Source organism: Palaemon carinicauda, chromosome 1, assembly GCF_036898095.1.
Source record: "Palaemon carinicauda isolate YSFRI2023 chromosome 1, ASM3689809v2, whole genome shotgun sequence".
Lineage (NCBI taxonomy): Eukaryota > Metazoa > Arthropoda > Malacostraca > Decapoda > Palaemonidae > Palaemon > Palaemon carinicauda.
Genome location: NC_090725.1, coordinates 199,413,988 through 199,431,047, shown reverse-complemented (window position 1 = coordinate 199,431,047; position 17,060 = coordinate 199,413,988). Strand labels below are relative to the sequence as shown.

Sequence of the window (17,060 nt, the reverse complement as noted above, 5' to 3'; positions counted from 1 at the left end):
GGTACACTACTGTATAGGGTACAAATATTTGTATGTACAGGATACAGTAATTTACGAATGGTAAGTACAGTCATACTTCTCAATACAAAAGAGCCTGCTTATGAAATTTTCACACTGCGAAAAGAGATGCAAAGAATTTTACGACTCACATTACAAAAACCATTTTGCACAACAAAACGGGGATAGGTACGAGAGCCCGACTGTCTTCTCGGTCTCACTTCAGACTGAGGACAGGTAAGTTCATAACTCCGTATGAGTAAGGAAAGTTCTAGCGATGAAATGTCCATTTCTTTCAGTCTAAAGGCGAGGATTAAGGCTGAGCGATAGTCTTTTACTGCCGAGACTGACAGGCGCATTTCTTCACGCAAATACACGAGGAATAGTGGCATCAAGAGAAGAAAGATACCCCTTCTACGACACCAACCACAGAAGACTTTCCACTTTGCCTGGTAGACTGCTGCTGATGACTTTTGCAGGTGTCCAGATATCCTAATCGCAACTTGTTGCGAAAATCCTCTCTCAGAGAGGAGGTGCTGGATAGTCTCCAGGCATGAAGTCGTAACGAAGCTACGGCTTTGTGGAATATGTTGGCATGTGGTTGTTTGAGTAGATCGTGTCGTGGAGGGAGTTCTCTTGGGGGCTCCGTTAGGAGTTGCAGAAGGTCCGGGAACCATTCTGCATGATGCCATAGCGGAGCTATGAGGGTCATTGAAAGATTGACTGATGTTTTGGCCTTGTTGAGTACCCTCCTCATCAGACAGAATGGGGGAAAGGCGTAAACGTCGATGTTGTCCCACCGTTGTTGGAATGCATCTTGCAAGAGAGCCTTGGGATCTGGGACTGGGGAACAATACAACGGGAGACTGAAGTTCAGGGCCTTGCGAAGAGGTCCACTATCGGAGAACCCCACAAAGTCAGGACTTTGTTGGCTACTAGATGATCCAAAGACCACTCGGTACTCACTATCTGAGATGCTCTGCTCAGGTTGTCGGCGAGCACCTTCCTTTTGCCAGGAAAGAAGTGTGCCGATAGTGGTATCGAGTGGATTTCGACCCATCTCAGTATCTCTACTGCTAGATGGGATAGGTGCTGCGAAAAAGTACCTCCTTGCTTGTTGATGTAAGCCACTACTGTGGTGTTGTCGCTCATCACTATCACTGAGTGGCCTGCCAGGAACTGTTGGAACTGTTGAAGGGCCAGAAAGACGGCCTTCATCTCTAGGAGATTTACGTGGAGGTACTCTTCTGACTCTGACTAGAGGCCAGAAGTCATGTGGTGCAGCACGTGCCCCCTCCCCCCCCCCACCCTGTTTTTGAAGCGTCTGAGAACAGTATGAAATCCCGGGGGAGGACGAGAAGATCCACTCCCTTTCGTAGATTCTCGTCAGCCACCAACCAGTCGAGGTCCGTCAGTTCCACTGATCCCATGGGGATCCGGATGTCCGGCGAATCGAGAGTCTGATTCCACCGGGACTTGAGTCGCCACTGGAGGGATCTCATCCTGAGGCGACCATTGGGAACTAGACGGGCCAGTGATGAAAGGTGACCGAGGAGACGTAACCACGTCTGGGCTGGAAGTTCTTCTCGTCTGAGGAAGGGTCTCGCAACCTTTCTCAGCCTTGCTATTCTGTCGTCTGATGGGAAGGCTTTGTGGAGATTGGTGTCTATAATCATGCCTAGGTATACCAGTCTCTGTGTAGGAAGCAGGGATGACTTCTCGAGATTTACCATGATCCCCAGACTTGGCAAAGTTTCAGAAGTTTGTCTCGGTGTTGAAGAAGGGTTGACACTGCGTCCTCTAGGATTAGCCAGTCGTCCAGATAGTGGAGGAGACAGATGCCAATCCTGTGTGGCCAAGATGACACTAGGGCAAACACTCTGGTGAAAACTTGAGGTGCTGTGGAAAGACCGAAGCACAGCACCTTGAACTGGTACTTCCTGTGTCTAAGCTGAATCTTAAGTACTGTACTTCCTTGAAGACGGATGGACTGGGATCTAGAAGTACTCGTCCTTTAGGTCCAGTGTACACAGGAAGTCCTGGGGTCTTACTGCTAGACTGACCGTGTCTGCCATCTCCATGCTGAACGAAGTTTGCTTGACAAACTTGTTCAGGGCTGAGAGGTCGATGACTGGTCTCCAGCCTACAGATGCCTTTCTTACAAGAAAAAGTCAACTGAAGAAGCCTGGGGACCCATCGAGGACCTCTTGGAAAGCACCCTTCTTCAACAAGGTCTGGACTTCTGCCTGAAGGGCCTGCCCCTTTGCTGATCCCATGGCAAAGGAGTCTATTGACACTGGATTCCTGGTCAGGGGAGGGAGAGATGTTATGAATGGGACACGATATCCAAGATGAATCACGGAGATTGTCCAGGGATCGGCCCCGAGTTGCTTCCACCTGTCCGAGCAACTTTGTAGGCATCCTCCCACTGGTGGACACGCAGGGGGAGTGCCTATCCTAGCGTTTGTGGCCTTGACTGCTCCCTCTAGGAATTTTTCCTCCCCTGGAGGACTTCTTGCCTTTCCTGTCCCTGACAGGAAAGGGCATATTAGACACCACTGTTTTCGCTGCTGTCTTCGATGTTATGGTCTTGGTTGGACAGGACTGCTGAGGTGCTGGAGGTTTATAGGGCTTGAATGTCAAAGCCCTATTGAGGAGGGAGTCCTCATAGGACTTCTTCCACCTCTCAGCAGCATGTTCCACGTCCTTAGTCTCAAACAATTGGGCTCCCTCTAGAGAGGAATGCCTGAGCCTAGTTATCTCGACGTTGGGGAATTGATGGTGAAATCTCTCAGACACTGCATCTCGACGTTTCAGGATGGTGTTTGCCCACAAGTTCGAAACTTGGTGGGCAAGAAACTCAATCGTACGAGTGCCTGAGAGAAGGAAAGTCTCCATTGCCTTCCTGGTACGTTCCTTGGAGAAATCCTCGGTTCGTACCAGGATTCCCAAGGTCTCTAATCAGATATCCAGCCACGAAGTAGCCTGCATAGTATACTTTGTGACCTTTTCCTGATTAAGGATTTCGGCCGCCGAGAACGAGACCTGCTAGCTGGAGAGTCTCTCAAGAGAGATCCCCTTAGTTAGCTCTTCCAGAGAGTGGTGAAGAGGAAGAGCTGGACTGGGCTCCTCCAGGACCTCAAAGTACCTCCTCTGTTGTACATGAGGAGGTGGGATGAGCTTGTTGGTAGAGCCGGAACGGTTGGAGGAGGCAAACTCGGAGAGCTGTAGGGCGATCTTAGCTCTGGCACCCTTCAGCCCTTGAGACCAGGGCAGAGCTGCACTGGTCTTAGAGGGTTTCTGGGTGCCAAAGACACGGTCCAAGACTGTGTCCTTGCCCTCCCGAGGGGATATCTCTGGGTTGGTAAACCCGTTGAGAACCCTAATAAGAGTCAAGACCTGCCAGAATGCATGTTCTGACTCTTTTTGTTCCTCTTCCGATGTCGAATTTGTAGCGAAGTCTCCATCTTCTATCCTCGAGAGCTCTTCCCAGGGCGGGTCACGGACATCCCTCGAGTGGCTGGCTGTCTCCGTCTTTGTAGTCCTGGTGGAAGACTTTGGCAGGGTCTTGGAGTCTTTGGACTTCTTCCGAGGAAGGAGGTAAGACTCCAACATCGAAGGCCTAAATGTTGTGTCCCTCCTGATCTCTGACGGTGGGGAACTCTCCGTGTGAACGGAGGTTTTCTCAGATGGTGGAATAGAGGAGGGCCTTTCCTCATGCGACTCCCTTGGTAAAGGTGAGGTGGGAGAGTATCCCTGGAGAGATACCAGAGGGACTACCCTTGATGGCCTGACTGGAGTCAGTTTCACCCTCGAGGAAATGACCGCGTCGGAAACTCCTCTTTTCCTCTTCAATGGGTGAAGGAAGCCATGGTTCCACGTCTAGAGTCTGGAGCTATAGGCTGCTCTGACAAGTGGCCAGACAGGGCAGGATTGAAGGCCTGTGCCACAGCTCTGACTAGAGCACTGAACCATGGCTGCTGACTGACCAATACACTGTCAGACAGATCCCCTGAAGGGAAAAGGACCGAAGGTTCCCTATGAAGAGTTAATGTGGGTCTGCCTTAGAAGAAGGCAATTTTGGGATCCTGAACCACTCTGCTGAAGCCTGTTCCCCTTTACCCGATGGGCGTGCTGAAATGCGTTTGCGGGGAGGGGAGTGAGGCGATGATGACCTGGCCGGGTGCAGTTCCTGTGCACATGCCTAATGCGCGGGCGAACGTTGGCGCGCGCGGGGGCTAAAGTTGATGCACAGGTGAAAGCTGGTGCATGGGCGAGAGTTGGCTTGCGCGCGTGAACGAGTGGTGGCGCGCGGGTGAGAGCTGACACGCACGTGTTGGCGCGCGCGAGGGTGAGTGTCGGGCTCGCATGTCCTGGTGCGTGCGAGCGGGAGAGACCTGCCATGCAGGAGAGCTCTGGCGCACAGGAGAGCGCTGGCGCGCAGGAGAGCGCTGGCGCGCAGGAGAGCGCTGGCGCGCAGGAGAACGCTGGCGCGCAGGTGAGCGCTGGTTCGCACGTGCGGGCGAGTGATGGCGCATGGGCGCAGGAGAGAGATGGCGCTTAGGAGGGCGCAGGAGAATATTGGCGCGCAGGAGCTTGCTACCGTGTAGGCGATTGCTGGCGTGCGTGAGCGCGCTGGTGTGCAGGAGAGAGTTGGTGCGCAGGAGAGCGCTGGTGCGCAGGAGACCACTGGGGCGTAAGAGATCATGGGCGCGTAGGTACAGAGCGCGCAGGAGAGTGCTGGCACGTAGGAGAGCGCTGGCGCGTAGGAGATCGTGGGCGCGTAGGAGAGCACTGGCACGTAGGCGCATGTTGCAGCTGCCGTCTATGAGTGTGAGCAGGTGAAGGGGCGCGCCGAAGCATTGTAGGGCGCTGACGAGCAGGCTGGTGTTGACGAGCTGCTGGTGTCTTGCAGGAGGTTGGCGAGCTGAAGGACGATGGTGCGCAGCTGTGCACTTCGGTATGGCCTCAAGAGGCTTTACCGGGAACAGGAACGGTGATAGAAGATCGGCAGGTCTGATGGATTGTTGATCAGGAACCAGGATGTGCGCTTTGGAAGGGCAGAGAGGTCCAGGACCAAAGTCGGAGGACTAGTAGCAGGTCCAGGCACTAAAGATGACTGCAGCGGAGGCTCCTCTGCAGGTGAAGGCTGCAGTGACGGAGCAGAGAGCCAAAGAGGCGCCTTTTCACCGATGGTGAAGGGAGACCTCTAAGGCGAAATGGAGTGCGAGCTTTTCAACGAAGGCGTCCTCTAGGGGCCGTTGGATCAGCAAGCTGACCGTGTGGTGCAGCAGTCCTCCGATGAGGAGTCTCTATGAGTGAACTCCCCCAAGGGAGAGAAACACTCGCAGGAGAGACAGACGGACTTAGTTTCCCTCTCGAAGGATGATCAGGAACGGGGGAAACTAAGCCGGCAGCAACAGCTGGAGATTCTGGAGGAGCAGAGGAGTCAGATGAGATCATAGGCGACACCTCTGACACCACAACGTCGACAAGGGCCACAAGATCTAATTCTGACGGCGACGATGACTGCTGCACAGCAGCACTCCTGCGGATGATCTGCAGCAATGCGTCCTTGGAGGGCAGACCCGAGAGCCCCAAGGACGACCAAACCTGTAAAAAGGGAGTTAGTGACAAGGCCTCATCTAGGGGGAGAGGTGGAGCCGCTTCGCTAGGGGAAGGAACACCATCACTCGAGGACCAGGGTTGGCCAACATTAAATTGGTCTACGCTACTACTCGACGGTCTCTCGGAAGAGACCGAATGAGTAGGAGCTTCGGAGGAGGGTCGGGAGACGGAAGAAGAGGCCTTGGGTTTTCCTCCCTTCGAAGGAACCTTCAAAGGAGAAAAATCCCGCTTAGACTTCTTCTTCCGCTGTCGCCCAAACCTCTCCCTCTGGGAGGAAGACCACTCCCTACACTCATTACACTCATTATCACTATCACACCGTTGACCTCTGCAGGTGGGACAAAGGGTGTGAGGATCTGTCTCCACCGCCGACATAAATGTTCCACAGGGCTAGCCAGTGAGTCCAGGGCAGGTGTGCATGGTAGCAGAAGTCAACTCATAAACACACACTAGAAAAAGAAAAAGCAAAAACAGATTAATGGCTGTCCAAATAAAGGTGAAGGATGAAGAGCGGCAACTTCCGTTCACCATCCGAGCCAAAAGCAAAGTGAGCTAAATCACAGGTGTGTGAGTGGGAGCGGTAACAAACTACCCTCCCCTACCCCCCGCTAACTAGCGGTGTGGGTAGTTAACCCTCGCTAAACTTTAATGGCTCGTCATTCCAGCTACGCCGTAAGCAATACTGTACCCCAAATAAGTAGCGTGGTTTGTATTCCAGTTAAGGAACAAAACCAGATTAAGAGGCAGCACAGCAGTACGTGTGTATCAATTGCAGAGTGAAAGTGATGGTTGCTCTACCTGGCGTGTGGTCGAGACCTACCCTCCACCCACCAACAACTATGTTTACCTCATTAAAAGTTTAATCATCCGTACCAGCTTCATTAAAGTCATACTCCTATTAAAAAATGATTGGTTGTATTTGTCTAGGAAAATAACTTGTCTTGTTATAAAAAGATGCTCGATCATATGGCCTACCTGTATCTAGGATATAACAGAGTAAATGCTGCACCCAAAGGAAGGGCAAGAAAAGGGGAAGAAAGAAAAGGTTAAAAGGTAAAGTCGCTCTTACCTCTCAATCTAGCTTTATGTCATGACCGTTACCTTAAACAAGATCTTTCTTGTCCTGTGAAGGAGATAGGTTCACTAGATGATCTGTTGAGTGACTACCAATAGGCCATAGGTAAAGGTATCCAGGAACCTGTGGGTATGCTCCTGTAGGTAGCGGGCAGTGAAAATTGTTTTTCATTACCAGACTCCTGTCTTCAAGACCTGCGCCACTGACAGGTTCTTTTTGCTAGCTAGGATAGATCTGATATATTTGACTTCATCTGTTCAAATCTTGGATGGTCCTTTTGTCTCCTTATTTGCAGGAAAGCCTGTCTGATTATCCCGATAAGCCAGAAAGTTGGTGTCCTTAGATCTCCACTCTTACTCCTTCTGTTGCTGTAGGAAGTCGTAGTGGCCTCCTAACACAGGCAGGCAAGTCATCCTGGTCCCTACTAATCATTCCTTGTGAGGTAGATGTGAACAGCTGAATTCTTGGTCCTGACCAAAAACTCCTAAAACAAGGTGATGGAGACCTTTTATCATTTAAAATGACTTGTGACATAGGCAAGGTTATGCCATTTCCTACTTGCTTTGTCAGGGTTAAACTAATAAAATGACAAATTCGGAGATAATTTCTATTCATCCCTAACAAATACAAACCTGTAGTTATTTATGTGGATTATCTTTCGTCGGAGATGGAAGGTAGCCATGAGACTAAAAGTACGAGGTGGCAACCCTGCCTAGCCGCTTGAAAAAATAGTCTGGGGGTGGCTGGGGGGTACCTAGCCACCTGTGAGCTTCATCACTTTTGCAGGCAGAACTTCTGGAGGACAGGTGATGGCAGGCAAATTTACATAAATAACTATAGGTTTGTATTAGTTAGGGAAAAATACAAATTATCTCCGAATTTGCCACTTGTTCCCACACTAATAAACCTTACGGAATTTATGTGGATAACTCACTCTTAGGTGGGTGGAAGTCCTAATTCTGGCATGGACATTGACCCGGTTTTACCTAGTACAGTATATGATTGTGGTCTAGGGAAAACTTTAACACTTCGCTAAAATATACAAAGTGAGTATGATAGCGGCCTGAGCAATTCATTATGATGAGAGCTATGAACATCTTGTATGAACATATTCCTAGTTTATATAGGAATTAGCAAAAACGTTTCCCATGACTAACCTTGTGTGATGCAACGGGTATGTGGACAGTATATATATTTTTGACTATACTAGGTTGCACAAAGGAAGTGATAATTACTTGCAGAGGTTGAAGCCAGCTTGCAGAGGGACCCATGGTGATGTACCCAAAGGGAGGGGAAGATGAAGAAAAGAAAAGCCAGACATATTGTACTCTCATTCATCCCAGTCTTCACCCAGGTAGCCAATGCCCTCAACCAACTGCTACTTGTCCAACAAGGAGCCCGAGGTATTCTTCAATCACTTGTTGAGCAGCCACTACAGGACCGATAGTAAACGTATCGAGTCACCTGTAGGTCACGTCTTTTAAATAGTGAACTGAGAATGTATTCTGATGTTTCCACACGCCTGCCTGTAATACCTGCAACACAGAAAAGTTGCGTTTGAATGCCAGTGATGTACTGATGCCCCTGACATCATGGGTTCTAGGTTGTCGAGCTGAAGCAGGATCAAGAACTAGAGCTCTTTCAATCACTTGGCATATCCAGGACGAAATAGTGTTTTTAGGGATCCTCCTCTTAAACTTTCCAGAACTAACAAAAAGAGATGTTAGTCGGGGCCGTATTGTTGCAGTGCAATTAAGATAATACCTCAAACTCCACACTGGGCATAATAACAATTGATCTGGGTCATTGGTTACCGAACGGAGACTCATAATGAGAAAGGGTTCGAATCTAGGGTCCAGTACCCCCGGATTTTGAGTCTTAGCAATGAACTAAGTGATAAAGCTGAGTGTCACTTCACCCCAGCCCCTTGAATGGGTGATGTCATATGAGAGGCCATGAACTTCACTGACTCTCTTAGCTGAGGCTAAAGCGAGCAGGAAAGCTGTCTTCAAAGTGATGTTTCGGTTAGTTGCAAGGGGTAACGGTTCATAGGGAGGTCCTTTTAAGGACCTCAAAATGCAAACCACGTTCTAGGGAGGAGGCCTAATCTCTGACTGAGGGAAAGTGATCTCATAACTCTGTATGAGTAAAGAAAGCTTCAAAGATGAGGAAATGTCCACTAATTTCAGCTTAAAGGCAAGGCTCAAAGCTAAGCGATAGCGTTTAACCGCTGAGACTGAAAGGAGCTTTTCCTCTCGAAGGTGTACAAAGATCTCCGCTATTATGGGGATAGAGGCATGGAGAGGAGAGATATTCCATCCACGACACCAACCACAGAAGACTCTCCATTTTTCCTGGCACACAGAGGCTGAGGACTTACGCAAGTATCTGGACATTTTCTCAGCAACTTGTGAAAAGCCCTTCTGAGAGAGGAGATGCTGGACAGTCTCCAAGCATGAAGTCGAAGTGACTGCATGGTTCTGTGGAAGATGTTTGTGTGAGGTTGTTTGAGTAGATCTGGTCGTGGAGGGAGTTCTCTCGGTAGATCTACTAGTAGTTGTAGGAGGTCCGGAACCACTCTGCAAGATGCCATAGCGGAGCTACAAGGTCATCATTAAGTTTTTGGATGCTCTAGTCTTGTTGAGCAGTCTCCACATCAGACAGAACGAGGGAAAGGCATACAAGTCGATGTTGTCCCACCGTTGTTGAAATGCATCCTGCCATAGAGCCTGAAGGTCCGGGACCGGAGAACTGTACAGCGGAAGCTTGCTGTTCAGAAACGTTGCGAACATGTCTACAATCGGGGAACCCCACAAAGTCAGGGCTTTGTTGGCTATCAGAGGATTCAAAGACCATTCGGAGCCTACTATCTGAGTCTCTCCGCTCAGATTATCCGCAAGCACATTCCTCTTGCCTGGAATGAGGAGAGCTGATAGGGACACCGTATGTTCTTCTAACCATCTGAGAATCTTTGCTAAAAGATGTCATAGAGGCTGCGAAAAGGTACCGCCTTGTTTGTTTATGTAAGCCACTACCGTGGTGTTGCCACTCATCAACACCATTGAGTGCCCTGCCAGAAACTGTTGGACCTGCTGAGGAGCAAAGTATGCTGCTCTCCTCTCTAGGAAATTTATGTCCTGGTACATTTCTGACTCTGACCAGAGGCCGGAGATCGTGAGATACAGCAAGTGGGCACCCCATCCATCTTTTGATGCATCTGTAAAGAGCATCAAGTCCGGAGGAGGGATGAGATTTTGACTTTTGCAAAGATTTTCATCTGCCACCCACCAAAGCAGATCCGTCACTTATTCCTGAGTAATCGGAACTCGGGTGTCTGGTGGAGGCTGCTACTGCAGGGATCTTATCCTGAGGTGACCGTTCAGAACTATAGGGAGGAGAGAGGTTAGGTGACCTAACAGACTTAACCAACGATAGGCTGGTAGAACTTCCCGTAAGAGGAAGGGTGAAGCCACTTCTCTTAGCCTGTGTACTACGGTATTAGTTGACCACTTTTTGCGCAGCCACCACAGAACCTACGGTGAAGGTGACTAGATTCCTATGGGTTATGTCTTCCAGGAAGTGGGCGGTGAACGTCGTTTGTCGTTTCCACACGCCCGCTTGTAACACCTGCGCCACAGATAAATTCTTTTTTAAATGCAAGGGATGTACTGATACCCCTGATGTCAAGAGCATGGGATAGGCAGCTAGAATGAGAGTGGTCTTGAAGAATGGCTCTCTCAATCACCTGCCTTATCAAGGAAGAAATTAAGTTCTTCGTAATCTTCCTTTTATTCTTCCCCGTGCTGATGAGGAGCCTGTTGATCTGTGAGTGGGTTCTTTCAGTTCTCTTCAGATACCTCCTCAGTGCCCTCACAGGGCAGAGTAACAGTAAGATAAGAGTCATCTGTTACAGATCGGAGACTTTCAATCCGGAAGGGCCCGAATCTAGGATCGGCTACAGCCGGATTTTGAGGCTAAGCTATAAACTAAGGGACGAAACTGAGTGCCACCTGCCCCAATCTCCTTGAATGGGTGACATCATAAGACAAACCATGAAGCTCAATGACTCTCTTCAGAGAGGCCAGGGCTAGTGGGAAGACCGCCTTTAGGGTCAAGTCTCGATGTGAGGCTTGACGAAGAAGTTCGTAAGGGGCTCCTTTAAGTGAACGTAGGACCTTTACTACATTCCAAAGAGGTGGTCTGACTTCTGACTGAGGGTATATGCGCTAAAAATTTCGTATGAGGAGAGAAAATTCTGTCAAGAAGGAAATGTTAACTGTATTCAGCTTGAATACAAATCTTAAGGCAGAGCGATAGCCTTTAACCGCCAACACCGAACAAAGTTTTTCCTCCCTGAGGTACAAAAATAATTCTGCGGTTGTTGGAATAGTGGCACTGAGAGGAGTGATACCCTGTCCACGACACCAGCCAAAAAAGACGTTCCACTTTGCCTAATATATGGAGGCAGATGACTCCCGGAAATATCCTGCCGTTCTCTTTGTAACTGGTCTTGTAAAGCCCTTCTTTGAGAGCAGTTGGTGGATAACCTCCAGGCGTGAAGCTGAAGCGATGAAATTGCTTGACGGAATATCTTTACGTGAGGTTGTCTGAGTAGATCAGGAAGTGTGGGGAGCTCTCTTGGTGCCTTTGTGAGCAGATGTAAAACATTGGGAAACCATTTTGCATGATGCCAGAGCGGAGCTATTAGGGTCATCGACAGATCTTGAGATGCCCTGCGTTTGTTTAAGAGCCTCCTTACTAAGCAGAAGGGGGATACGCATAGACAACCATCCCATCCCATGGGTGCTGAAAGGCTTTTTGCCAAAACTCCTGTGGGTCCGGTGCTGAGAAACAGTACACCGAAAGCTTCCGGTTGAGGGATGCTGCAAGCAGGTCGACTGTAGGTGAACCCCACAAGTAAATACTTTGTTGACTATCTTTTGTTTCAAGGATCATTCGGAGCCTACTATCCTAGTCTTCCTGCTCAGATTGTCCGCCAGCCTGTTCTTTTTTCCTGGTATGAACAGGGCTGAAAGAGCTACTGAACTGTTTTCCATCCACCTGTGGATTTCTACAGCCAGCTGGCATACAGGCTGTGAAAAGGTAGCTCCTTGTTTGTTTGTGTGTGACACTACCATCGTGTTGTCGCTTAACAACACCATGGAGTACCCTGAATGGAACCGATGGAAGTGCTTGAGGGCTAGAAAAGCTGCCATCATTTCCAGGAGGTTTATGCGACACTACTGTTCGGGTTCGGACCACCGGCTGGATTCCGCGAGGTGCAACAGGTGAGCCGCCCACCCCTCTTTTGAAGCATCTGTGAAATGCAACAAATCCACGGTAGGAGAGAGGTCTACTCCCCTTAGAGAGGTTCACAAGCTCTAGTACCAGATGGAAAGAAGAGAGGCCCAGCAGATTTCTTTAATTTCAAGGAAGACCCAAAGGTAAAGAATCTATCTTTGACTCCCGCTCTTGCCATGTACCAACTACTGCGTGGACAACCACTTCCTATACTCCTCACTGGGGAATAACTATATATAGTTATGGTCTCCGCAAGAATGGCACTAAGAATGGGGAACCATAATGATCCTGCTTATGAAAGTGCTACACTCGCGATGCGATACACCTAGGCAGGACTGCATGTGGTTTCTCCATAACAGCAATTAAACAAACAATCTGAATACAGAAAAAAAGGACGAACACAGACAAGTTTGGCCACACCGAGCATATGTCCGACTGCTTGGTGGATGAAGTCAAAGTGGATACTCATAGGGCTGGGAGGGGGTGGGGCTTCCCCGCGACCAATTACCATCATCTCAGCATAAATTTTAAGTCAAGTTTACAGACTTTCTGAAATCATACTCCTATTTGAGGACAAGGATTTATATTTATTTAGAAATAAATTGTACTACAGTATAATGTAAAACCGATCTCCTCAAAACAATTATTTGTACCCTTCCTATCTAATATTCTACAACTGTACACTATAATAGTACCATTAGGCTAGGTTAGGTAAGGTTGGAGAAGGTTAGAATGGGGGTAGGTTAGGTAAGTTAGTTAGCTAGATTTTCACTTGAATTTCGAACTACATGACCAAAAGTATTTCAAGAGCTTTTGAATATCAGCGGCCAGTTCCTCCCGAGTGCATAAAAAATGGACACCAACTAAACTAAACTTTCTCCCTTAACCTAACCTACAAGCCATGTCCCTACATACTTACCTAGCTGGGGGGAAGGGGTTAACACCCCCCTACGAACCCCCTTACAATGCTATATCCTTATCCAGCCTTCATCATACATATGATAAAGGTAGCCTATCATACATATAGCCCCTATTTCAGTTCCAGTCACCTAACTATACTCCCCATTTGTATAGAAACAGGCCAACGTGCATTCAAGTTATTACTTATCGTTTCTGACTTGTGAAACATTAACACATACCAGTCACCACAATACTGAGTAATACCCTAGGCGGAGTACTGAATGAATGACTGATCCACGTAGCCAGACTGACATAGTCACCAATAATAATAATAAAAAAATCACCATTAACTTAAACTGTGAAACAATTAGCAAGTACTGTACCATATCTTTCTTCCCGATTATGTTATATGTTTGCCTTTAGCATGTGTAGTTTGTTGGGGCAGGCGATATCTTTCTTATTACTTGTCAAATCGTTTTTCTTTATGTGGAAAATGTTCTTTATTATGATCCGATATACCATTATATGAAGTTATTTTATCATTTTAAATAATATAATACCAATTTATCTTTACCACGGCAATCGTTCCAGGTTCTTCGTTGCTCTCTCCACAACACAGTGATTACGGGCACACTACTAGATGAAGCGTAGTAGGTGCAAAGCGCTGCAATCTGCAGAAAATTCATTATCAATAGTTACCTCTTGCACAGACAGCACAGTTTGCATACTTTTACTTCTATCTTCTATGACCTTTCCAATATACCGGGAAACCTCTTTAGTTGGGGTTTCTAAATTCCCTATTTCTATGGTATTAATTCTAAATTTCCTTAACTCATTGTAGTTTAATAATATGCTCAGTAGTATCCTCTGCCTCCCTATACAACACACAAAGCCTATCATTCCTTTTTCTATAATTTCCTTTTAATTGTAGCATATTTAACTTTGTTTTCATAACTATTACAGCCTCATTAGTGCTAAGTTCTCCCATGTAATCTCTTCTACCATTAGCCTACTATTCACAAACCTCAATTTGGTCATCTCTGCTTTCTTTTCTCCCATTTTCTCTTTTAATTTCATTTGCCACTCCACTTTTTATTTATTTTTTTGAATTCTTGCTTTTTATACTTTCTCATTTCTCTTCAATTTTAATATCCTATTTATTGCATATTTCTGTGAAACCTTTTCCCAGCATTCCCCATATGGTTCTCTTATCTGATCTTCCACTACCTCCTTAACTAGCCGTTTGTCATCTAATGTTATGAAATAGCATCACTTTTTTATACTTTATTCTATTTTCAACAGGTCATATTCCTGTTTCTACTATTAGCCCCCAGTATGGTGTGATAGCAACCTGTTCAAACATTACTTTCACATTTTTGTACTGTATACTCTCTAGTTCTTTCATTCCTTTTTCTTTTATTACAACCCATGTCTCAATATTTGCAAACATTGTAGGTACTACTACTGTCTCATAGATCTTTATTCTCACCAGCAATGCCAAATCTCCTACTCTGTTTCTGTCTCTATACTTCCTAACTCCCTGTACCATTTATTCTATTTTTTGCTTCCCTTTTGCTAATGCTGAGACTATGGTTTCCTTTTACTGAGTACCATTCTCCTCAGTAGGCTACTTACATTCTTTAACTGTTTCTATCCTTTCATTTCTAACCACTCCATTCACCTTTTTAACCTCTTCTTTTTTTGTGTGTCTAATTACTAACACTGCAGACTTCTGTGGATTTGTGCTAAACGTAAATTTCTTTAGTTCTTCCCAACTGCAATAGTTGCTAATGTCTCTTTCTACTTTGTATCGATTGTTATTAGAGAACGTTATATCATCTAAATAAATGAAGGCTTCTATTCTAAAGTTTATAATCAGGGTTATCGTCTTCTCACTTATTGAATTAACTTTGCCCGTGAATATTGAACATAAATTTGGTCCAAATACTGTTCCTTGTTTTACGTTTCGTTCTATCCTAATTTCCTCTGCATATCCAATTTGTATATCATCTTTCCCTACCATTATATTTAGTTCTTTGATAAAAATCTTTCAAAGACAGTTTATCAAAACACTTTAATGCATCCCCAAACCATATATATGTTGAGGTTCCCAAGTAATGATTATAGTCTATTACAGCATTCAGTGTGATAGGAGGATCTGCTGTTGATCTACTCTCTATCCCACCACACAAGGATCTGCTAATTTTGTCATTAATTTTATCCTTAATTTTCATTAGCCTTAATTTTTCAAACATTTTACTAATTGTACTCGTAATAAATAGTCCTCTTCTATTGTCTATATCTAATCTGCTGCCTGTAGACTTACTGATAATATTTCTAGTTCATTCCACTCATCAAGTATTTCTATTCTCTCTTCAATTTCATTTATAATTTCTCTCAAGCTATTTTTCATGACATGGCCCATGTTTTTCAACATTTTATTGGTAATTTCTTGTCTGTCTCTTGTATCCTTATTTTTCAGGGATACTATTAGGTCACAGAATCTACCTCTTGCTGGGTTGTCTTTATTACTGTACCCTTTTCACTTTTACTTTTTCCCATTACCCACTTGAAAGCCGGCTTGTTTCTCAACTTATGTATTGCTCTTTTGCAACTTAAATAGGTCAGTATGATAAAATTAACATTTTCTTCTGATATCCTCAACATTTTCTCTTGTTACTCCATCTTTGTTTCTGATGGCATTCATAGAACTTATCTTGTGTCCATTGGCCCCGCGTTTTCTCTTAACTTTATCTTCGGTTTGCATTATCTTCTTTACATATTTTCTTTCATTATGAACTTGTCTATCATTTTTTCTTGAACTTATAGGAGTCGTCTGTTTTTTATATTCTTTTCCTTCAATCTGATACCCATTATTTTCCTTTTCATCGTCATAAAACCTCTTATTCTTTTGTTTTTTATGTTGAACTTTTCTACTGACTTTTCTACTACATTCCTCCTTTATCATATTAACCTTTTCTTGTAATATTTTATACTTTTCTTTAATCGTCCCCCCCCTTTGATGATTTTCAATAGTCCTGCAGCTTCAGTCTCTTCTTTAAATCATTTTAAGTCCAGGATTCTGTTCTTCTGATTATCCAGGTTAGTACCCGTTTGCCAGTTCATTTCAATCATCATGGCATCGTGATCTGTGTAAGTAATCCTATCTGTTATTCTGTAGGGTGTTACTACTTTTTCTTCGTTTATGTGGATCCTTTTGACCCCTTACTCATCCTCTTTTCCGATCATTCCATATTCAATAATTATACTTTTTCCATTTACACTTCTAGTCCATATTCCGGTGCATTGTTCATGTGTATTGATTATACTTAAATTCATATTATCTACTAGCTGTGCTAGCATCCTGCCTCTTGCTGCTAATTCAGGCCTATTTCCAATTATTTTCTCTCCTACTTTACAATTAAAGTATCCTACTATCAATGTTTTTTTCTCCGTTCATATCTACTATCTTGACTTGTTGTTTTATTGCTTTATGAATTTCTTCCTTTTCTTTCTTGGTACTCTTGTCTTCTTATGGAGCATACAGTAGCCTACTCCTAACGTAATTTTGGTAGTACCATTGTCAATTTTTATCCAGAGTGCTTCATGTGTCTTATTTTCCTTGTTCATTTCAACTGTTACGTTTCCCAGTTCTCCTTTAATCTCTATCATTACCCCTCCCCCTTCTGTATTTCTGTTATTCTCATAAATTTTATATCTTTCAATTTCCATTTTTCTTCTTTCCCTAAATGGGTTTCAGTTAGACATATAACTGTGGGCTTAATTGTTTTCATTATTTCTTCTATAGATTTTATCTTTGATTTAACCGCACTTACGTTTACATAATATATTTTGCACTCTATAATTCTGTTTGTTTTTAATGCTACGTCTTACTTTCTTTCTTCCTTTTTTTTTTAAATCCTTGTGGAGCTGTTGTTCCGATGTATGGCATCAAACTTACTCCCTGATTCCCTTGCGTTACGTGGCCCGGTACTGTCCTCTGTGTCATGCCAATCTCTGTGTTTAGCATTCCTTCTATTTGACATCTTTGTGCCTATGTTAGTCGATTCTCGAGACTTATTTTGTTCAACAACTTCTCGACTCTTTGTTCTAAAAAAAAATCTACCTTTTTTGATACTCTTTAGTTTCCCTCTAAGTT

At 45.3% G+C, this 17,060-nt stretch overlaps 1 protein-coding gene across 3 annotated transcripts in view; it reads right to left on the bottom strand.

Moving 5' to 3' along the window:
* Positions 1-13,620, bottom strand: part of LOC137653411 (zinc finger protein OZF-like) — a 49,878-nt gene extending 36,258 nt beyond the window's left edge. Inside the window, exon 1 of one of the 3 annotated variants that reach the window (XM_068386786.1) lies at positions 13,476-13,620. The gene's annotated coding sequence lies outside the window, so the exon portion shown is untranslated. Of the gene's footprint in view, positions 1-13,284 lie in introns of all 3 variants that reach the window. The other 2 variants (XM_068386778.1, XM_068386795.1) reach the window with 2 other exon arrangements.
* Between the last annotated feature and the right edge of the window lie 3,440 nt (positions 13,621-17,060).